Source organism: Nomascus leucogenys, chromosome 15 (genome assembly GCF_006542625.1).
Source record: "Nomascus leucogenys isolate Asia chromosome 15, Asia_NLE_v1, whole genome shotgun sequence".
NCBI lineage: Eukaryota > Metazoa > Chordata > Mammalia > Primates > Hylobatidae > Nomascus > Nomascus leucogenys.
Window position 1 is genome coordinate 49,578,611 of NC_044395.1, and position 20,548 is coordinate 49,599,158.

Genomic DNA, 20,548 nt, shown 5'->3' on the forward strand with positions numbered 1-20,548 from the left:
GGTTGCCCCTGAAGGGAAAAGATAAACAGACACTGCCAGAAGGCCCAAGTTTGAGAATAGGGAGACACTCCCAAGAGAGGGGTCCCCAACTCCTGGGCTGTGGACCAGTAGCAGTTCGTGGCCTGTTAGGAACCAGGCTGCACAGCAGGAAGTGAGCGGCAGGCAAGCAAGCATTACCACCTGAGCTCTACCACCTGTCAGATCAGCAGCAGCACAGGAGCTTGAACCCCATTGTGAACTGTGCGCGAGAGGGAGCTAGGTTGCGCGCTCCTTATGAGAATCTAATGCCTAATGATCTGAGGTGGAACAGTTTCATCCCAAAACCCTCTCCCACCACCATTCATGGAAAAATTGTCTTCTTCAAAACCGGTCCCTGGTACTAAAACGGTTGGGGACTGCCGCTTTAAGAGCTCAAGGCAGCCTATGCTCTAGCTTGTGGACTCTGAGAACATTCAGAATTAGTAGGCATTTTTGTTTGTCAGTTTTATAATCCCTTTCTCATATCATTAAACATTCTGCGAAATAATGATATATATTACAGTTTGGTCTTCGTCATGCTGTGGGAAATTAAAGGGTCTGTGTCCACCTTTGGGATCATCTAGTAAAGGGAAGAAAAGCCTTTCTCCCCGAGACCAGCACAGCTGCAGTGGCATCAATCCTGGGGTTGTGGGAGATGAGGGGTGACAGTGGTGGAGCTACGACGAGCAATCTGCCCCCACAGGGATGGCTAGGGCAGTATGGGTTTGTGGAACATGTGACCGACTAGGAGGTACAAAGACCTACTTGTGGAGAGGGCCTCATAAAAGATAGGATTTTCTGTCATTAGATGAGATGAAAGTTTGAGCCACAGTAATTTGGACATTACAAGGTAAACCTGACCTCCTCTTTAATCGCTGTCTGGTGCGTCCAGGTAGACTGGGTATATGTATATGGAGCACACCATAAAACACAGTCTTTGTATCTTAGTAACCTGCTTAACATGGGTTTGCAGAATATAAAAGAAAACTGAAATGGGTTCCCAATCTCATTTATGGAAATCTTATTGATCATTTTATAGTCACATTCGGTGTATCCATTTGTTAATACTCTAACCATGTAATGAACGCCATCATATGCCAAGCAGTATGGTAGAAACCAAAGCCGATCCACTGACATGTAGCTGGTGTCAACTCCTCAACACTCAAGGTAGAATTATGACAGCATATTCAATTTTCCTATTTAAATGAAAAATGACTTGAGTCCCCTCATGTTAGGTTTGTCTCTTTTTTGGGACCCCTTTCCCTTCTTCTAGCTCTTCTGAGAACCCTGGAGGGTATACATATTCCAACTGGGAGGTCCATTTGACTTCTGCTTCAAGTTAAGGTAAGCCCTGATATCCAAGCACCCACTGCTTTTCCTGCGTGCCTCATAGTGTTGCTGTTGAAAGTTGGCCTTCCACTGTCAGCCAGGCCCTGTAGCAGCTCATTGTCAGACACTGCTGCTGATCCAGTTTACTGCATCAGCTAGTGCGGTACTTTGATGGAAGGTGTCTTCATGAGAGACTCCATTCTTTTGATGCCATGATCAACAGAGAATCTCCCTTGCTGGATCTCCCAGTCTGCAGCATTTAGTGCTCAGTCCTTTGCATCACATAAAACCATTCCCCCTCAATCTCCACCATCAACACACCTTCACTCAGACTGGCTGAAGCGTTAGCACCTCACAGACTGCAAAACCAGAAGCCAGCCCACTTTCCATTTCAACTGTAAAAATACAAAAGTGCTATATTCATATTTCTCACAGACAAAAGGCCCTTTCATGCCCTCAGCTAAAATGACTATCTAGGTGGTCTCCAGGGCCACCTCTCCTGGCAGCAGTTTTCTGTTGACCTTTAGACACAAAAGCTCCTTCCTTGGCAATAGGATTAGAAAGCTTGCCATGAATCCCAAACTCCAAATTCCAGGATTCCCATCTATCACCTCCTGAGAGGCAATTAGCTTTTGTGTCTCAATAATTCAAGCCCCAAGGCCTCCCAAAGCAGAGGAGACAAAACTTATGTTTAGTTCCTTGCAAGGCATTCTTATGTCAAAGGTTAAAAGACAGTCTGTGCCTCTGTGATTTCTCCTGTCTAATAGGGAAGATATGTATGGAAATTAAAATAAAAGTATAATGTAAGATATATGAGTAAATAACCCAGAGCGCGGTGGCTTATGCCTGTAATCCCAGCACTTTGGGAGGCCGAGATGGGTGGATCATGAGGTCAGGAGACCGAGACCATCCTGGCTAACACAGTGAAACCTGTCTCTACTAAAAATACAAAAAATTAGCCGGGTGTGGTGGCAGGCACCTGTAGTCCCAGCTACTCAGGAGGCTGAGGTGGGAGAATGGTGTGAACCTGGCGGCAGAGCTTGCAGTGAGCCAAGATCACGCCACTGCACACCAGCCTGGGCGACAGAGTGAGACTCTCAAAAACAAACAAAAAAAAGATATATGAGTAAATAAAGACAGAGGCAGAAGTGCCTAACTTTTTAGGGGTTCTGGAGGGATAGACCAGAGGAGTTCAAATAATTTTAATTATGCCTCGAAGAAATAATAGCAGTATTACTGATGAATAAGGCACTAAACCCTTTCTAGCTATGCATTCATATATCACTAATTCAGTAAGTATCTACTAAGTATCTGCACAGTGAGTGACACTATTCTATCTGCTGTGGGTAGAGCAAGAAGCAAGGCAAACAACTCTCCTCCTCTCTTGGAGGTGGAAGGCAAAGAGCTATGCAGGCAGCTTGTTGTCTGTGTCCTCCATGTGGCTGAGTCACACAGGTTCTCCCAGCGGGCTGTCTTACCTGGCTAACTATGCCCAAAACAACAAGCATCACCCTCGACATCTTCCACCAACATAAGGTGGGTCAATATTTATTAAGCATTTACTGTATCCCAGGCTCTGTCTGTTCTATATTTATTATCTCATTTAATTCTCGTAACAACCCTATGAAGGTAGTAATTTATAACCCCCACTTTACAGATAAGGAAAACAGAGATACTCATGATCAAGAGGATTGTCTAGGGTCAAAGACTTCATAGGTAAAGGAGCTGGATACAGACCTAAGCATTCTGATACCAGAGCCTGGACCCTCAGTCATTTTGCTTAGTCCCGCCAACAAACATCCCTCTACTGCCTCTTTTAATTACACTGCTTCCTTTTCTTCACTCCCTGGCATCCTCTGCTCCTAATTCCTTATGCTCATCTTTAGTTACTTGTCTCCTTTCCCTGTCATATACCCACTAGCTATCTTAATGGAAGGCAATTAGCTGGGAATGCAGGCAGGAGCTACCCTCTGACTGCTTTCAGAAATCAGGGGGTTTTATTTCCAGTTGAAGTTTCCTGCCTAAATGCCATACTTAATAAGGGAATATGACAGTCTCCCACATACCAATGAGAAAGAAAGGCAGTTTCAGACATCTCTGAACACGTACTTAGCAATAACTGCTATCTATCATTTCCACTGGACTAGGAGCTCCTTGGAGCCTACATTTCAATAATCATCTTTGCATTCCAGGTAAAGACAAAATCCAGGTTCTATCCCAGTACCAATCACAGAAGGCACACATGCTGTATAACACTTTTTTTTGTAAAATGGGAAAGTATAATTGAATTTAAAAATTATTTTTATTTAGATGTTTTGTATCTTTACCATAAAGTGATTGATGGTTAGAAGCTGAGGAGAATTGATAACACAAGAAGATTAATGCATTTCGAAGAGGTTTTGGAAACAGAAAAAGGTAAGAAGAGGCCAGCTGCTGTGGCTCACACCTGAAATCCTAGCACTTTGAGAAGCCGAGGCAGGTGAATCATCCGAGGTCAGGAATTCGAGATCAGCCCAGCAAATATGGTGAAACTCCATCTCTGCTAAAACTACAAAAAATTAGCCAGACGTAGTGCTGCATGCCTGTAGTCCCAGCTACTCGGGAGGCTGAGGCAAGAGAATCGCTTGAACCTGGGAGGCAGAGGTTGCAGTGAGCCAAGATTGCTCCACTGCACTCCAGCCTGGGTGACAGAGTGAGACTCCATCTGAAAAAAAAAAGTAAAAAGAATTATTAGTTATAGAAAGAACCAATAATGATGATAAAAGTACCAATAATAATTACCATTGTATTGCATTAAACACTGTTTTAGGTGTTTGCCTATGTTATTAGCATTTACTCGTCATTCTCATAACAAATCATTTTATGGATGAGAAAATTGAGACTTGGAGGGTTTATGAAACTTAACCGCCAGGTGCGGTGGCTCACACCTGTAATCTCAGCACTTTGGGAGGCTGAGGCAGGAGGATCACTTGAGGTCACGAGTTCAAGACCAGCCTGGCCAACATGATGAAACCCTCTCTGTACTAAAAATACAAAAATTAGCCAGTCATGGTGGTGGGTGCCTGTAATCCCCTGCTATTCAGGAGGCTAAGGCAGGAGAATTGCTTGAACCCGAGAGGCGGAGGTTGCAGTTAGTTGAGAATGCACCATTGCAGTCTAGCCTGGTGACAGGGCAAGACTCCCTCTCAGAAAAAAAAAAAAAAAAAAAAAGTGTGTGTTTATCTATCTCTCTATATATACATTTAAGAGTCCGCCTTTACTCTTGTCTCATTACCCTTTCTTTCCCAAAGGGAACCATTTTCTTTATGCATTTACACACACACACACACACACACACACGCACTGGGTTTTCTTTTTCATAAATGAGATAATGGACAATATTGAGTTTCAGGCTTTCTCATATTTCAAAGCCAGAATAAATATACAAGGACTGTAACCTGTTTATCATTCTAGGCCTCTTTTCTCAAGGCCCTCCAATCTCATTTGTATTGTAGCCACTGCAAATACATCATAGGCACTGACAATTGGGCTGCATTAGAGAAAGAGGTGCATCAATAAGATCTCCCTGGGATATCTGACCTTGTAGAACCTCTCCTCTTGTGGCTTTAGCACTGCAAAACCAAGCTGAGAAGAAAAGGATGGAAGAGGAGAGTAGGGGAGAAATGTATAGGCCCCTTGGGCCCTTGGATGCCTGGGCTGTTAGGGTTTGGATATAGTTCTCGCTAGGACTCTAAACTCTTTTGCCTCTTATAGCCAGAGGGATAGAGTTTGAAGCATGTAAGATTTTGGGAAACATGCAACTGACCAAGGTCTAATATTCAATGATTGGAAGTGAAATGTGCAATTTAAGCCAACTGGGAGTTAACTCAAAGGCATTATGAAAGTATGCTTCAGTGAGTTAAAATTATAGCCTTTTGTCCCAAATTTCTCAACAAATACTCTATAGAAATTTTTAAGCCCCAGAGTCCTTAACTAATGTTATTCAAGGCAATTTTATATGTCTAATTGTACAGATTCTTTGCTAACTTTTGAGCAAGAAATGATCTCAAAATACCCTTGTGTCTACTGATATTTCAAGGTAAGGGAATGCTCTGGAATGGTTCCCATTTTCCAAATGTAATATTTTCCAAAATAAACTTTGGAGTAACTGCATGGTTGATATCATGTGAACATTTTAATTCACACAATCATATTCTGGAGTTTATGGGAGCTTGGCCTTTTTCCAGGAGGTTTGGAAGTCAAAAAGCCGGCTGTTTCTTCTCTGTGGGAGAAAGATGGAGCGTGTGAATCAGAATTGGTAAACTGGAGAGGAGGTCACAAACCGAATGGAGTTGAGCAACGTGCAGCGCAATCTGCAGTGGGAGAAAAGCCAGTTGTACAGAGGGGAAGGGCTGGTTACCATTCAAGTCTTCAAAATTGGGACCTCAGAGGAGAATTGAATGGAGAAATGAATGCAGAACAACTCCTTGTTTCTCTCTCTCTCTTCTAGAGGATGGGGCTGGTGTAATGAGATCCAGGTGCAACCCTTGAGATATCAGGGATCCCCATCCTGGTCTATTCAGAAGTCTCCCAAACTTTCACTACCTGTAGTTCATGTACTGCCTCTTCCAAGAAGCCTGCCTTGATGGCTTGATTGCAGTCATCAAATGACACCTCACTATTGAGATGATCTGTTTCCTTGTCCTTTTCTCAATGGAATGTGAGGTTCTTGAGACAAAGATGTAACAGGCACACAATAATTATTTGTTGAATATTGGCTGTATCAGCTTCTCTGGTTGGAAATAATCCCCCCTCCTCTGAGCTCCCCTGGTGCTTTGCACTTACCTCACTCATGTAATCTTTTTCACATTCCACTTTGCACTATAATTTCTGTATTTTTTAGCTCCACTATTAGACTCAAATTATTCTGCAACAGAGATGAGATAATGCATGTAAAGCATTAGTACCATGTCTGCTGAATAAATGATAGCTATTATTATTTGTGTAATGAGACACCTGGAGGAGCAGAAAATGTATTCTATTTAAAAAAACAGCTTTGGAAAATCACATTTGAATAGATCTTTATTTTGCAAGAGTCAATTGAGTGAATTACATTACTACAAGAGACCTACTGCCTTGGAAGAAGGGAATACGATGACTTGGTCTTGAAATATCTGTTCTTTCCCATTCCCTTGGGATAGAAGGCTGGAGTTAAGTAGGTGAGTCAGTGCTAAGCTGCGCAACTTCAGGGGACACCATCCATATTGTAATAGATTGTGATGGACATATTCTGAGAGGCACAACGTGGATGGTACCCCTGGAGTTCTGCAAGGAAGCTGCCCTGAAAAAAAAGGAAAAGAGGCTTTGACCCTTTATCTTTGAGGTCCTAGGTTACTGGTCCTCAAATGGATTGGGATGGTACTCACTGAGAATTATCAGCAAGAAAGAAGAACAAGGGCCCTAGAGAGGCACTTGCCATAAGGGAAGGGCTGTCTGCAGAGCACTGGGCTCAGCAAAGCTTTCTGACTGAGGCTAGATGCTATTGGGAAACAAGGATGGACCTGAATCACTGAAGGGCCACTGTAACCTAAAAATCTTTCTGGGCTCTCCCCAGCACCAGTCAGAAACACCAAGGTAGATCTAGAAGTCTCTTTTCCTCTCTGTTTCACCAGCTGCTTTTCCTCGAGGGTCCAGGAAGTTGAGACTGATGTTTTCATTTCACTTTAAATTTACCATCCTGTACTGTGTATGCTCAGCAAGTGTTAATGACTGACCAGCTAGCTGGTTGAGTGAAAAGTTTTAATATTGAAAGAATTGGAGTCATTCATTATTATTTGATTCCAGACATGAGACAGAGTGGCAGTTTGAGGAAAATAGTCCCATGTGATTTTGTGTGTGTGATTTTTATTATTAAAAAACTAAATCTATCATTACATTAAGAAGCTTTCCTTTTATAATATTTTAACCATATAAACCAGAATATTCTCAGCCCTACCTTCTCTGGCCTCAATGTGGCTGTCAAGATCTTGGGTCTGGGTCAGTCAACACTAGGTTTGAGTCATGTTTTGCAACCTATTTGTTTTGTGATCTTTAGCAACTCACTTAAGTTCCAAGTGTGTTTCTGGCGTATAAAAGGGGACAACAATTGTACATCGTTCATAAAATTAGATGTTATGTGTCAGACACTAAACCTGACACAAAATAAGCACTTAACAAATGTTAGCTGTCATTATTTATTATTTCCTTCATCACCAAACTCCACTCTGCATCATTTTATTATTATTATTATTATTATTATTATTATTATTTTTTGAGACGGAGCCTCACTCTGTTGCCCAGGCTGGAGTGCAATGGCATGATCTCGGTTCTGCCTCCCAGGTTCAAGCGATTCTCCTGCCTCAGACTCCTGAGTAACTGGTACTATAGGTGCACACCACCATGCTCAGCTAATTTGTGTAATTTTTAGTAGAGATAGGAGTTCACCATGTTGGCCGGGTGGTCCCGCACTCCTGACCTCAAGTGATCCACCTGCTTTGGCCTCTCAGAGTGCTGGGATTACAAGTCTGAGCCACCATGCCCCGCCTCACTCTGCATCCTTTTGCACCTTCCCTGTGTTCATACTTAAATATACTACAATCCAGTACCCATGACCCACACACTTTGATGGTTTTTTTTTTCATGGTTTTTTTTTTTTTTTTTTTTTTTGAGACAGAGTCTCACTCTGTCGCCCAGGCTGGAGTGCAGTGGCACGATCTCGGCTCACTGCAAGCTCCGCCTCCCAGGTTCACGCCATTCTCCTGCCTCAGCCTCCCGAGTAGCTGGGACTACAGGCGCCCACCACCATGCCCAGCTAATTTTTTTGTATTTTTAGTAGAGACAGGTTAGCCAGGATGGTCTCTATCTCCTGACCTTGTGATCCGCCTGCCTTGGCTTCCCAAAGTGCTGGGATTACAGGCATGAGCCACTGCACCCAGCCTTTTTCATGTTAAATAGTTCTTTTTTTTTTTTTTGGATATACTTAAGGGATATACTTTGATATACATGCGCATAGTGAAATGATTACTACAGTCAGGCAAATTAATATATCCATCTCCTCACAGTTCCTTTTTTTTAAAAAAAAGTTTTCTAGCTTTTTTTGAGATATAATTGGCAAAATTTTATAAATTTAAAGTATAAATGTGGTAATTTGATATATGTATATTGTGAAATGATTACCACAATCAAGTTAGTTAACACACCTATCACTTCACTAGTGAACTTACATGTATGTATGTGTTCATGGGGGCGGGTGGGTAAGAACATTTAAGATCTCGCAACAATTTCAAGTGTATAGTATTACATGGTAACTATAGTCACCAAGCTGTACGTTAGGTCCCCAGAACTTATTCCTCTTATAACTGAAACTTTGTTCCCTTTGACGAACATTTCCCCATTTCCCCTGCCCCCAGCCCCTGGCGACCACCATTCTACTCTTTGTTTCTATGGGTTTAACTTTTTTGGATTCTATACATAAGTAAGATAATACAGTATTTGGCTTTGTCTGTCTGGTTTGTTTCGCTTAGCATAATGCCTTCCAGGTTCATCTATGTTGCAAATTATGGTATTTCCTTCTTTTTAAGGCTGAATAATATTCCATTTGTCTATACATAACACAATTTATTTACCCATTCATCTATCAATAGACACTTAGGTTGTTTTAATCTTGTGGCTACTATGAATAATGCTAGAGTGAACATGGGCATGCAGATTCTCTTTGAGATATTGATTTCATTTCCTTTGAATATATACCCAGGAGTGAGATTGTTGGGTCATATGGTAGTTCTATTTTTAATTTTTTGAGAAACCTCGACACTGTTTTCCATAATGGCTGTACCAATTTACATTCCCATCAAGAGCGGAGAAGGATTCTCTTTTCTCCACATCCTTACCAACATTCAATATATTTTGTCTTTTTGATGATAGCCATTCTAACTGGTGTGAGATTGTATCTCATTGTCGTTTTGATTTGCAATTCCCTGATGGTTAGTGATGTTGAGCACCTTTTCATGTACCTGTGGGTCATTTGTATGTCTGCTTTGGCCGAGTGCCTACTGAGGCCCTTTGTCGATTTTTTAATTGGATCATTGGTTTTTGCTACTGAATTGTATGAATTCTTTATATATTTTGTATATTAACCCCTTATCAGATATATGGTTTACAAATGTTTTCTCCCATTCCATAGGTTGCCTTTTCATTCTGTTGATCGTTTCCTTTGCTTGTGCAGATTTTTAGTTTGATATAGTCCCACTTATTTATTTTTGCTTTTGTTGCTTGTGTACTCTGATGTTCTTTTAAAGGTCTTCAATGACTTTCTTATTACCAAGGCCAATGAATACTTTTCATTGTTTCCACTGCTTTCTTTGGGGTATCTGATATCCCCAAACACTCTCTTCTTTTTGGAATTCTCTTCTTTTGGTTTCCATGACAATCCATTCTCCTGATTTTCCCGATGAATCACAGTATCTCTCTTCTCAATTTTCTTACTTGGCTTCTTCTTCTGTTAGCTAGACCTTACGTATTATTACTCCAAGATTTAATTATTCACCTGTCTTCCCTCTTCACCTGGCACACTGTTACCTTGACTTCAGTTATTATTCATACTCCAACTACTCTTAAATATATATTTATACTTCTACGTTAATCTCCAGACCTGTATTTTTGACATCTTACTTGACATCTCCACCTGGATTTCTCTTGGGAACCTCAAACCTGGGGTATATAAAGTAAAATATATCCTCTCCCACTCCAAACCAGCTCCTTATTCTGTAGTCATTTTTCTATTAGTGGCATTAATACTTCCACTTTCATTCAAGTAAACTGATGTTATCTATAACTTCTCCCTCTCTCTCACCACACCCCTCCACACCCCTCTCCTATCAATAGGCACCCATTCTGTTTATTCTACTCCTAAACACCTCTCAAATCTATCTTTTCTTCTACATCCCCATTGCCAGAACCTTGATTTAGGCCATCATTTTCTCTTGCCCAAATATTGCAGTAGCATTTTACACAACTGTCATTTTCTGTTTATAAAATATAATTATCACTCATCAGCTAAAATCCTTTACAGACCTCACCCTCAAAACTGGACAGAACCAGAGTGGGGCTGCTAGAAAAAAAAAAACAATAATAAGAATAATTTACTTTTAAATTTGAAAAAAAAAAAAATTTTTTTTTTGAGACGGAATTTTGCCCTGTTGCCCAGGCTGGAGTGCAGTGGTGCAATCTCAGCTCACTACAACCTCCGCCTCCCAGGTTCAAGTGATTATCCTGCCTCAGCCTCCCGAGTAGCTGGGACTATAGGCGCCCAACACCATGCCTGGCTAATTTTTTGTATTTTTAGTAGAGATGGGGTTTCACCACGTTGGCCAGGCTGGTCTCAAACTCCTGACCTCAGGTGATCCACCTGCCTTGGCCTCCCAAAGTGCTGGGATTACAAGCATGAGCCACTGCGCCTGGCTACATATTTTCATTAGGCGGTACATATACACCATGGAATACTATGCAGCCATAAAAAAGAGTAAGATCAGGGGCATGGATGGAGCTGGAGGCAATTATCCTTTGCAAACTAACACAGGAACAGAACACCAAATACCACATGTTCTTACTTATAATTGGGAGCTAAATGATGAAAACAAATGGACACACAGAGAGGAACCCACACTGGGGACTACTGGAGGGTGGAGGGTGGGAAGAGGGAGAGGATTGGGAAAAATAACTAATAGGTACCAGGCTTAATACCTAGATGAGGAAATAATTTGTACAACAAACCCCCATGACAAAATTTACCTATATGACAAACTTGCACATGTACCCCTGAACTTAAAAAAAAAAAAAAAAAAACCTGTTTCCTTTCTGTTTTGCAAAGTGAGCAGGGTAAGTGAGCATGCTTATGCATAGATAAAGTTTATGGGTGGAAGAGGAGAATATATTTATCTTCTGTGATAGAAGTAGCCTTACCATAGAAGGACCCCCTGGTGTATGGCTTGACACACGGTAGGCACACAACTGTTACTAGTTGAAGCTGGATGGATGGATGCCCAATATTTTGTAATGGGGATAAGTAGTTTCCAAAGCTCTCAAGTTGCTAGTGGGCACCCAAATAAATATATAGGTTCAAGGCAGCTGTGATTTGGGGCCAAACAAGTCACAAATCAGGAATGTGGAAATTGGTCTCATATCAGCTCAGTGCTGCTTCGACTTTTTCCTCCTGGGCTCTTAGCCATGAGGTTTGGCAAAGCTACCTCCATAACACTTCACAGAGCCCATGTTCACATTGCAATAAATTGACCACAGAACTTAATTTCATTTTTTTTTTTTTAGAGATAGATTCTTGCTCTGTCTCACAGGCTGGAGTGCAGTGGCATGATGATAGCTCACTGTAACCTCAGACTCCTAGGCTCACTTACCCTTTCTTACCTTTTTTGTGCCCACTTATTCCCTTACCCACCCACCTGCCACCTCAGTCTCCCATATAAATAGGACTACAGGTATACATCACCATTCCCAGCTAATTTTTTTTTTTTTTTTGGTAGAGATGGGGTCTCATTATGTTACCCTGGCTAGTCTCAAACTCCTGGCCTCAAGTGATCTTCTCACCTCCCAAAGCACTGGGATTGCAGGTGTGAGCCACTGTGCCCAGCCCTTAAAATTTCACCTTAATTTCACTTGTGAGTTCCAGACTTAGTCATCTCCTAAAATGATTTGTAATCTTTTTCCCCCTACTAATGGTTCTTTATTACAAAAATCTATATTAAAAAACAAGCAAAATCCAAGAAAAAGTTTTCTCACAAAATAACCTTTTAATCAAATTAATGTTTAACATTTGTTCTTGCTACTGTCTAGCTTTTCTCAAGTGCACACTCAATTACTACATATTTGCAATAACACTGTAGAATTTTATATTTGACATTTTCATTTGACATTATGCCATGTCTATTGTTCTGTGTTGTTTTAGTCTTTCTTACCTTTTTTGTGCCTACTTCTTTCCCCCAGCCACCTCCAAATACTCTCTGCCCAATGTATCCTAATTCCACTCAATTCTCATGAAACCACATACAAATGTATATATATATAATTTGTTTATTGTTTGATAAAAGTGAATCACATTCCATAAACTTCCTATTTACTTTCCTCATTTGATGGTACACCATGGATATATTTCCAGGTCAATAGATCTAGATCCAATTCATTCAAAACATACCTGCCAAATATAATTGTTTTGTTGCTAATTCAACCTTTATTGATGGACATCAGGATTTTCCAGTTACCATCAACAATATCACAATAAACATTCTTGTATGTACATCCTTTGGTATGTATCTATTACTTCTGTAGAATATGTTCCTGGATTGTTGGGTTAAAGGTATGTGTAGCTGAGCACGGTGGCTTACACCTGTAATCCCAGCACTTTGAGAGACCAAGGTGGGTGAATCACCTGAGGTCAGGAATTCGAGACCAGCATAGCCAACATGGTGAAACCCCGTCTCTACTAAATATACAAAAATTAATCAGCCGGGCACAGTGGCTCACACCTGTAATCCCAGCACTTTGGGAGGCTGAGGTGGGCGGATCATGAGGTCAAGAGATCGAGACCATCCTGGCCAACCAACATGCTGAAACCCCGTCTCTACTAAAAATACAAAAATTAGCCGGGCATGGTGGCGCACACCTGCAGTCCCAGTTACTTAGGAGGGTGAGGCAGGAGAATTGCTTGAACCTGGGAGGCAGAGGTTGCAGTGAGCCAAGGTTGTGTCACTGCACTCCAGCCTGGGTGACAGAGCAAGACTCCATCTCAAGAAAAAAAAAAAAAATTAGCCAGGCCTGGTGGTGCATGCCTGTAATCCCAGCTTCTTGGGAAGCTGAGGGAGGAGAATTGCTTGAACCCGGGAGGCAGAGGTTGCAGTGAGCCGAGATCGCACCACTGCACTCCACCCTGGGTGACAGAGCGAGACTCTGTCTCAAAATAAATAAATAAATACATAAAAATAAAGGTACGTGTAATTTAAATTTTAATAGGTGTTGCAAGATGACTTTCCCAAAGGTTGTATTCCTACATTCCTCCAAGCTTATTAACTTATCTGTGCAAATACTGTGAGAAGCAGTAAAGCACCATGGTTAAAAACAGAAGCTTTAGATCAAGACTATCTGGTATAAATCCTTGCTCTTCCATTACAACCCGTGTGACCTCAAGCAAGTTAAGTAATTATGTCATACCTCAGTTTCGTATCTATAAAATGGGGATAATAACAGTCGCTACTCATTATTGATATGTGTAAAATGATTGGAACAGTGCCTGAGTGTACTGAGTATATAATAAGTTCTCAGTAAGGGTCAGCTGTCATTATAGTTATGACGAAGTGAAATATTAATATAATCAACTCACTGCATTTCCTCCACTGTTTTTTTGTCATCAAGATATGGTAGAAGATTCTCCTTGCCTATTTCAATGTGACACAGCCATCTCAGCAGTTGTTTTTTGTTTCCTTACTTCTTTTTGTTTTCAGCAGTTATTAATACTAGCAAATCAGGATTTTTCCAGCCATTCACAGCTATGACACATCATTTCACACTGTTCTTCCATGTGTTCTAAAAGTATTTCTGTGTATCTGAGTCTTTCAGGTTTAATGAGCTCAGCCCAAAGAGCAGTGTTCCTAAATGGTGCACGGCAGCAAGAGCTCATGGCCATCCTGGTACAGAATTGAGGCCACGTTTTCACAGCAGTAAACAGAAAAATGTCATATTTCTCTACCCCTTTTTAATTTGAGAGGATGTCAGCAGCTTTGTGTGAAAGGAATCATACTCCAGAGAAAAAAAACAGGTTTTTTTTTTCAAAGGGCAGAAAGTAAACATTTCATTTGATTGAGTCACTGATAGAGCAATCCACTCTGCATCTTCCAATCTGTTTTGCTGGAGCATGTAGTGAGTATTCCAAGTATATATTTACACTAAGTTCCATTCAATGTGGATTCAAACAAACAGAAAGATCAAATATTTGGAAGTTCTTCTACAGATTACTTTTGTGATTAAGAGACAAAAGCAGCAGTCAGAAAACTTACAGACAGAAGGCTCTTTTTTTTTTTTTTTGGGGGGGGGACAGAGTCTTGCACTCTCCACCAGGCTGGAGTGCAGTGGTGCCATCTCGGCTCACTGCAAGCTCCGCCTCCCGGGTTCAGGCCATTCTCCTGCCTTAGCCTCCCAAGTAGCTGGGACTACAGGCACTCGCCACCATGCCCAGCTAATTTTTTTGTATTTTTAGTAGAGGCGGGGGTTCACCATGTTAGCCAGGATGGTCTCGATCTCCTGACCTTGTGATCCGCCCGCCTCAGCCTCCCGAAGTGCTGGGATTACAGGCGTGAACCACCGCACCCGGCCAACAGAAGGCTTTTCTAAAGCAACTTTTAGGGAATGTTGCAGAATCAACCCACATTCAATCTATTAACTCCATCAGACATTTACTGAGCACATTATATGTACAAGACACCATCCTAGGCATTGATGGGGATAGAGCATAAAGAGAAATATGGCAGGACTGGAGTTAAGATTCGTCTGGGGGAGAAAATACCATGCAGGCAGTAATACGCCATGCATTAGGTCTTTCTTGGTATGAAGTGAGAGAAAACTCCATTCAAACTGACTTAAACAAACAAACTAAAAAATTATTCATGGCTGGGCATGGTGACTTATACCTGTAATCCTAGCATGTTGAGAGGCCGAGGCAGGAGGATTGCTTGAGGCCAGGAGTTTGAGACCAGCCTGGGAAACAGTGAGACCCTATCTCTACCAAAAAAAATAAATAAATAAAAGCTGGGCATGGTGGCATGTGCCTGTAGTTCTAGCTACTTGGGAGGCTGATGTGGAAGGATTGCTTGAGGCCAGGAAGTTGAGGCAGCAGTGAGCCATAATCGTACCACTGCACTCCAGCCTGGGCAACACAGCAAGAACCTGCCTTTAAAAAAATTATTCACTTATATTATGAAAAGTCTGGCTTCGGCCAGATGCTGTGACTCACACCTGTAATCCCAGCACTTTGGGAGGCCAAGGTGGGCGGATCATCTGAGATCAGGAGTTCGAGACCAGCCTGACCAACATAGAGAAATCTTGTCTCTACTAAAAACATAAAAAAATTAGCTGGACGTGGTGGTGCATGTCTGTAACACCAGCTACTCGGGAGACTGAGGGAGAAGAATCTCTTGAACCTGGGAGGCAGAGGTTGCAGTGAGCTGAGATTGCACCATTGCACGCCAGCCTGGACAACAAGAGCAAAATTCCATCTCAAAAAAAGAAAGACAGAAAGAGAAAGAAAGAGAAAGGATGGAAGGAAGGAAGGAAGGAAGGAAGGAAGGAAGGAAGGAAGAAGGGAGGGAGGGAGGGAGGGAGGGGAAGGAAGGAAGGAAGGAAGGAGGGAGGAGGGAGGAGAAGGAAGGAAGGAAGGAAGGTAGGAAGGAAGGAAAGAAGGAAGGAAGGAAGGAAGGACGGAGGGAGGGAGGGGAAGGAAGGAAGGAGGGAGGGAGAGAAGGAAGGAAGGGAGGAAGGGAGGAAGGAGGAAGGAAGGAAGGGAGGAAGGGAGGAAGGGAGGAAGGGAGGAAGGGAGGAAGGAAGGGAGGAAAAGAGAATTCTGGCTTCAAATGGGGGTTGATCAAAAGGCTCAAGTAATGTCACTGGGACCCCAAATCTCTTCACCTTCTGGATCTGCTCTCCAAAGTGTAGCCCTCACTCTATGTGGTGGTTCCTAAAGCTCTAGCTCTATGTATTCCCTGATTTAAGTATGACAGAAAATAGAACTTCTCTTCCCCAATAGTATCATGTAAGTCTTGGATAGGACTTGCAGTGGCCTGAATTTGATTGCAAGCTTATCCTTAAACTTATCACAGTGGCCAAAGGAATGTCATGTTCTAACTGGACAAGTCTGAGTGACTTGACCAGCCCTGGAGACAGAGGTGAGGTTAGCATTTATCAAAGCAAATGGACCAAGGTTGAGATAATGGGTGATTCCTCAGAGAAAAAGAAAAAAAGCCTGGGCACAGTGGATCACACCTGTAATCTCAGTACTTTGAAAGGCCAAGGTGGGAGGATCGCTTGAGCCCAGGAGTTCAAGACCAGCCTAGGCAACATAGTGAGACCCTACCTCTATTAAAAAAGAAAAAGAGAAAGAAATCACAGAGGAAGAAATGGATTCAAAACCAAATATAAAAGAGGAATAAACATAATATAATGAGCAGACATGAGTAGAGACATATTCTGGCTTTGCAGATCTAAGAAAGAACCACTGAAGTAGAACCAAAAGGAACCCAGTTCAAATCCCTTCCCATTCTGAGAATCTCTGATTCTGGGGATTGTCCAAAAACCCACAGCTATTATAAAGCATTGACAGTGTGATCTAGTGGTTGAGTTCTTTCTAACTCCGATGTCAGACAAGTCCGGTTGTGAGACCCAGAGTTGCCTCTATGTGACCTTTCATCTCAAAGTCTGTTAGCTCATCTGTAAAATGGGGGTAATAATAGTCCCTTCCTCATAAGGCTTTACAAGGATTGAAAATGATGATGTTTATTACAACACCTACATGTTGAGATTAGATCCCCAGGTCTTCAGATAGTGTATGTTTTTATGTCATCATCTCCCATTTCCATTTTAGCCCATTGAAATTAGTCATAGTAAAGATATGAATGACCTCCTAAATGCTAACACCAATGGATAATTCTCAGCATTTATTTGTTTGACCTATGTATAATACTAACACTCTTGATAACTCCCTCCTTAAAATTATTTAATCCTCTCTCTGATTTTTTTTTTTCTTTTTGGATTTTCTTTCCATCTATACTGCTACCTTGCCTTCCCTGTACTCTTCTCTGGATCCTCTTCCCCTGTTTGCCCCTATGATGTTGGGTTTTCTAGGAGTCTATGCTTTGTCCTTGTTGTAGGCATCTGATTATAATCACGACTGCCCATTGTCTTTTGATTAGCGTTTCTATGTCAGGAGAAATTTTCTTTTTTCTTTTTTTTCTTTTCTTTTTTTTTTTTTGAGATGGAGTCTCACTCACTCTATTGCCCAGGCTGGAGTGCAGTGGCACAATCTCGGCTCACTGCAACCTCTGCCCCTCCGGGTTCAAGCGATTCTCCTGCCTCACTCTCCCGAGTAGCTGGGATTACAGGCGCCTGCCACCGCGCCTGGCTAATTTTTTGTATTTTTAGTAGAGACAGGTTTCGCCATCTTGGCCAGGCTGGTCTTGAACTCCTGAACTTGTGATCCACCTGCCGTGGCCTCCCAAAGTGCTGGGATTACAGGCATGAGCCACTGTGCCTGGCCTAAAATGTTCATATTTAAGTGGCAAATTTCTCAATTTAGAAAAATTGAACTCAAATTCCCAGTCTCCCTTGCAACAACGATGCAGGCACACAACTTTAGCACCATCAATCAGTGTAAACCATGCAAGTCTTAACTAGAAACTTCACATTTTTTAGTTATCATCCCTCACTTTCCCCATCTTCCCAAACTCTAAGCAACCACTAATCTCCTTTCTGTCTCTATAGATTTGCCTATTCTGTACATTTCATCCAAATGGAATAAAATATATGATCTTTGGTGCCTGGCTTCTTTCACTTAGCATAATGTTTTCAAGGTTTATCTCTATTGTGGTATATATCATACTTCTTTTTTTTTTTTTTTTTTTTTAGATAGAGTTTTGCTCTTGTTGCCCAGGCTGGAGTGCAATGGCACGATCTCAGCTCACCGCAACCTCCGCCTCCCGGATTCAAGCAATTCTCCTGCCTCAGCCTCCTGAGTAGCTAGGATTACAGGCATGCACCACCATGCCCAGCTAATTTTGTATTTTTAGTAGAGACAGGGTTTCTCCATGTTGGTCAGGCTGGTCTCCAACTCCCAACCTCAGGTGATCCACCTGCTTCAGCCTCCCAAAGTGCTGGGATTACAGGCGTGAGCCACTGTGCCCAGCCTATCATACTTCCTTTTAATAATTGAATAATATTCCATTGTATGAAAGTATCATATTTCATTTGTCCATTCATCAGGTAATGGATATTTGGATTGTTGCAGGTACTATTATTGCTACTCCTATTTTATTTTAGAAATATGAAAAGTGAATCTCAGGGAAGTAAGTTCACCAAGGTCAGACAAATAGCAAAGCTGAGAGGCACACAAACTTGGGTGTGTCTGATGCTATCTTTCTTTCTCTTAACCACTGTACCACTGCCTCTTACCATGCTATACAACCTTGTAAGGCCAGCACAAAAGAAGATGGGCCTGGCCAGGTGCGGTGGCTCATGCCTGTAATCCCAGCACTTTGGGAGGCCAAGGTGGGTGGATTACCTGAGGTCAGGAGTTCGATACCAGCCTGGCCAACATGGTGAAACCCTACCTCTACTAAAAATGCAAAAAATTAGCCAGGCATGGTGGCAGGCACCTGTAATTCCAGATACTCGGGAGGCTGAGGCAGGAGAATTGCTTGAACCTGGGGAGGTGAAGGTCGCAGTGAGCTGAGACTGTGCCACTGTACTCCAGCCTGGGCAACAGAGCAAGACTCCATCACACACACAAAAAAAGAAAAATATTGAAAACTACCTAAATACTTAACAGTGAGGAAATAAATAAAGTATGCTATATATAAACAATTATGCAGCTATTAAAATTGTGTACCCAAACAATGTAGAAATTCGGGGAAATATTTATGTTTTTAAATTTTAAAAAAGCCACAACACAAATATATATTTATTACAAAAAGTATATAATCACAACTATTAAAGATATAGTAAAAGGCCGGGCGCGGTGGCTCACGCTTGTAATCCCAGCACTTTGGGAGGCCGAGGCGGGCGGATCACGAGGTCAGGAGATCGAGACCACGATGAAACCCCGTCTCTACTAAAAATACAAAAAAAAAATTAGCCAGGCGTGGTGGTGGGCACCTGTAGTCCCAGCTACTCGGAGAGGCTGAGGCAGGAGAATGGCGTGAACCCGGGAGGCGGAGCCTGCAGTGAGCCGAGATTGCACCACTGCACTCCAGCCTGGGCGACAGAGCGAGACTCCGTCTCAAAAAAAAAAAAGATATAGTAAAAGATTAAGGACAAATATATCAAATATACTAAATTATTAAGGAACTTTTTCTTTCCACTTTTGGTTATTTGCCAAATTTTCTATAACGAGCATTAATGACTTTCATAATGGGAAAAAGTAAAATAAACTTCGCTTTTTGAAAAAAAAAATTAATGGGTTGTGTTATGTGTGTTATGTTAACTGATCCCAAATTACTCCCAACTCACTGTGACACAGCCCATCTGACCCAGGGGAGTCGTGTGCATGTATCTCTTTGAAGCTCCAGCCCTGGAGATAAGCCCTCAGTTGACCTGTGGGCCTGCTGATCAGCTAGCAATGTCAGATAAGGAATTTTAAACACAGAAGGAAACCTAGAGGGCCACTGGCTGGTCTACATCAGGAGAGCCCAATCAGTCCAGTTTTTGTTTCCTCTGGTCAGTGGCCCTGAAAGAAAGCAAGATTACACTGTAGCTTTTGCACTCCATCCAGGCAGACAGGCTCCACCACTTAAAGAGCTGAGGAATGCATGGCTGGAGAGACAGGGAAACAACACCCGTGGAGAAGCACACAGATAAGATCTCCAAACAGAGACTCTGGTTAACAGTTTCCAAGGTCTGAGGAGTAAATAAAACCCTCTAGGACACAGGGAATCACATGCAGGTAGGAAATTCCTCACTTGACCCATTGGAAGGGGTAGGGTCCTTCTGATTTTTTTCTCCTTTTCCTCATTCTTTCACTTGCCAATTATTTTTTGAGTACATAGAATAGCCAGATGTGGCTTCTTATAGGTTTTGCTTATAGACTCATACAAGGTACAACAGGCAGACAGACAATAAGGTCCAGTGTTCAGGATGCCAGGCTGTGATATTAGGGGCACCTTCGACTCTTGAGGAAGGCTTTTTGGAGGATGTTAACTCTAAAATAAAACCTCAGAAGAAAGGTTAGCTTGACAGTGGTGCGGCAGAGTGGAAGAGAAGGTTCTTCCAGGCATGGCTAAGACCTGCAGGCAAGAGAGAGAGATAGAGAACAAATTTGAAGAAGCTTCAGAAACTTGAAATGGAAGGCAGCAAGAGGGGAAGTGGTTTCTTCCAGATCCCCTTGATTGAGTTATGGAGAATGGAGAGAGGAAAAAGAAGA

At 42.0% G+C, this 20,548-nt stretch overlaps 1 long non-coding RNA gene across 1 annotated transcript in view; it reads right to left on the minus strand.

Annotated features, from left to right (window-relative positions):
* Positions 1-4,014: 4,014 nt before the first annotated feature.
* LOC115838593 overlaps positions 4,015-20,548 on the minus strand; it is a 59,737-nt gene continuing 43,203 nt past the window's right edge. Inside the window, exons 3-5 of the long non-coding RNA XR_004033625.1 lie at positions 6,172-6,253; positions 5,932-6,054; positions 4,015-4,051 (exon numbers count right to left, since the gene is read on the minus strand). This is a non-coding gene — a long non-coding RNA (uncharacterized LOC115838593). The remainder of the gene's footprint in view (positions 4,052-5,931; positions 6,055-6,171; positions 6,254-20,548) is intronic.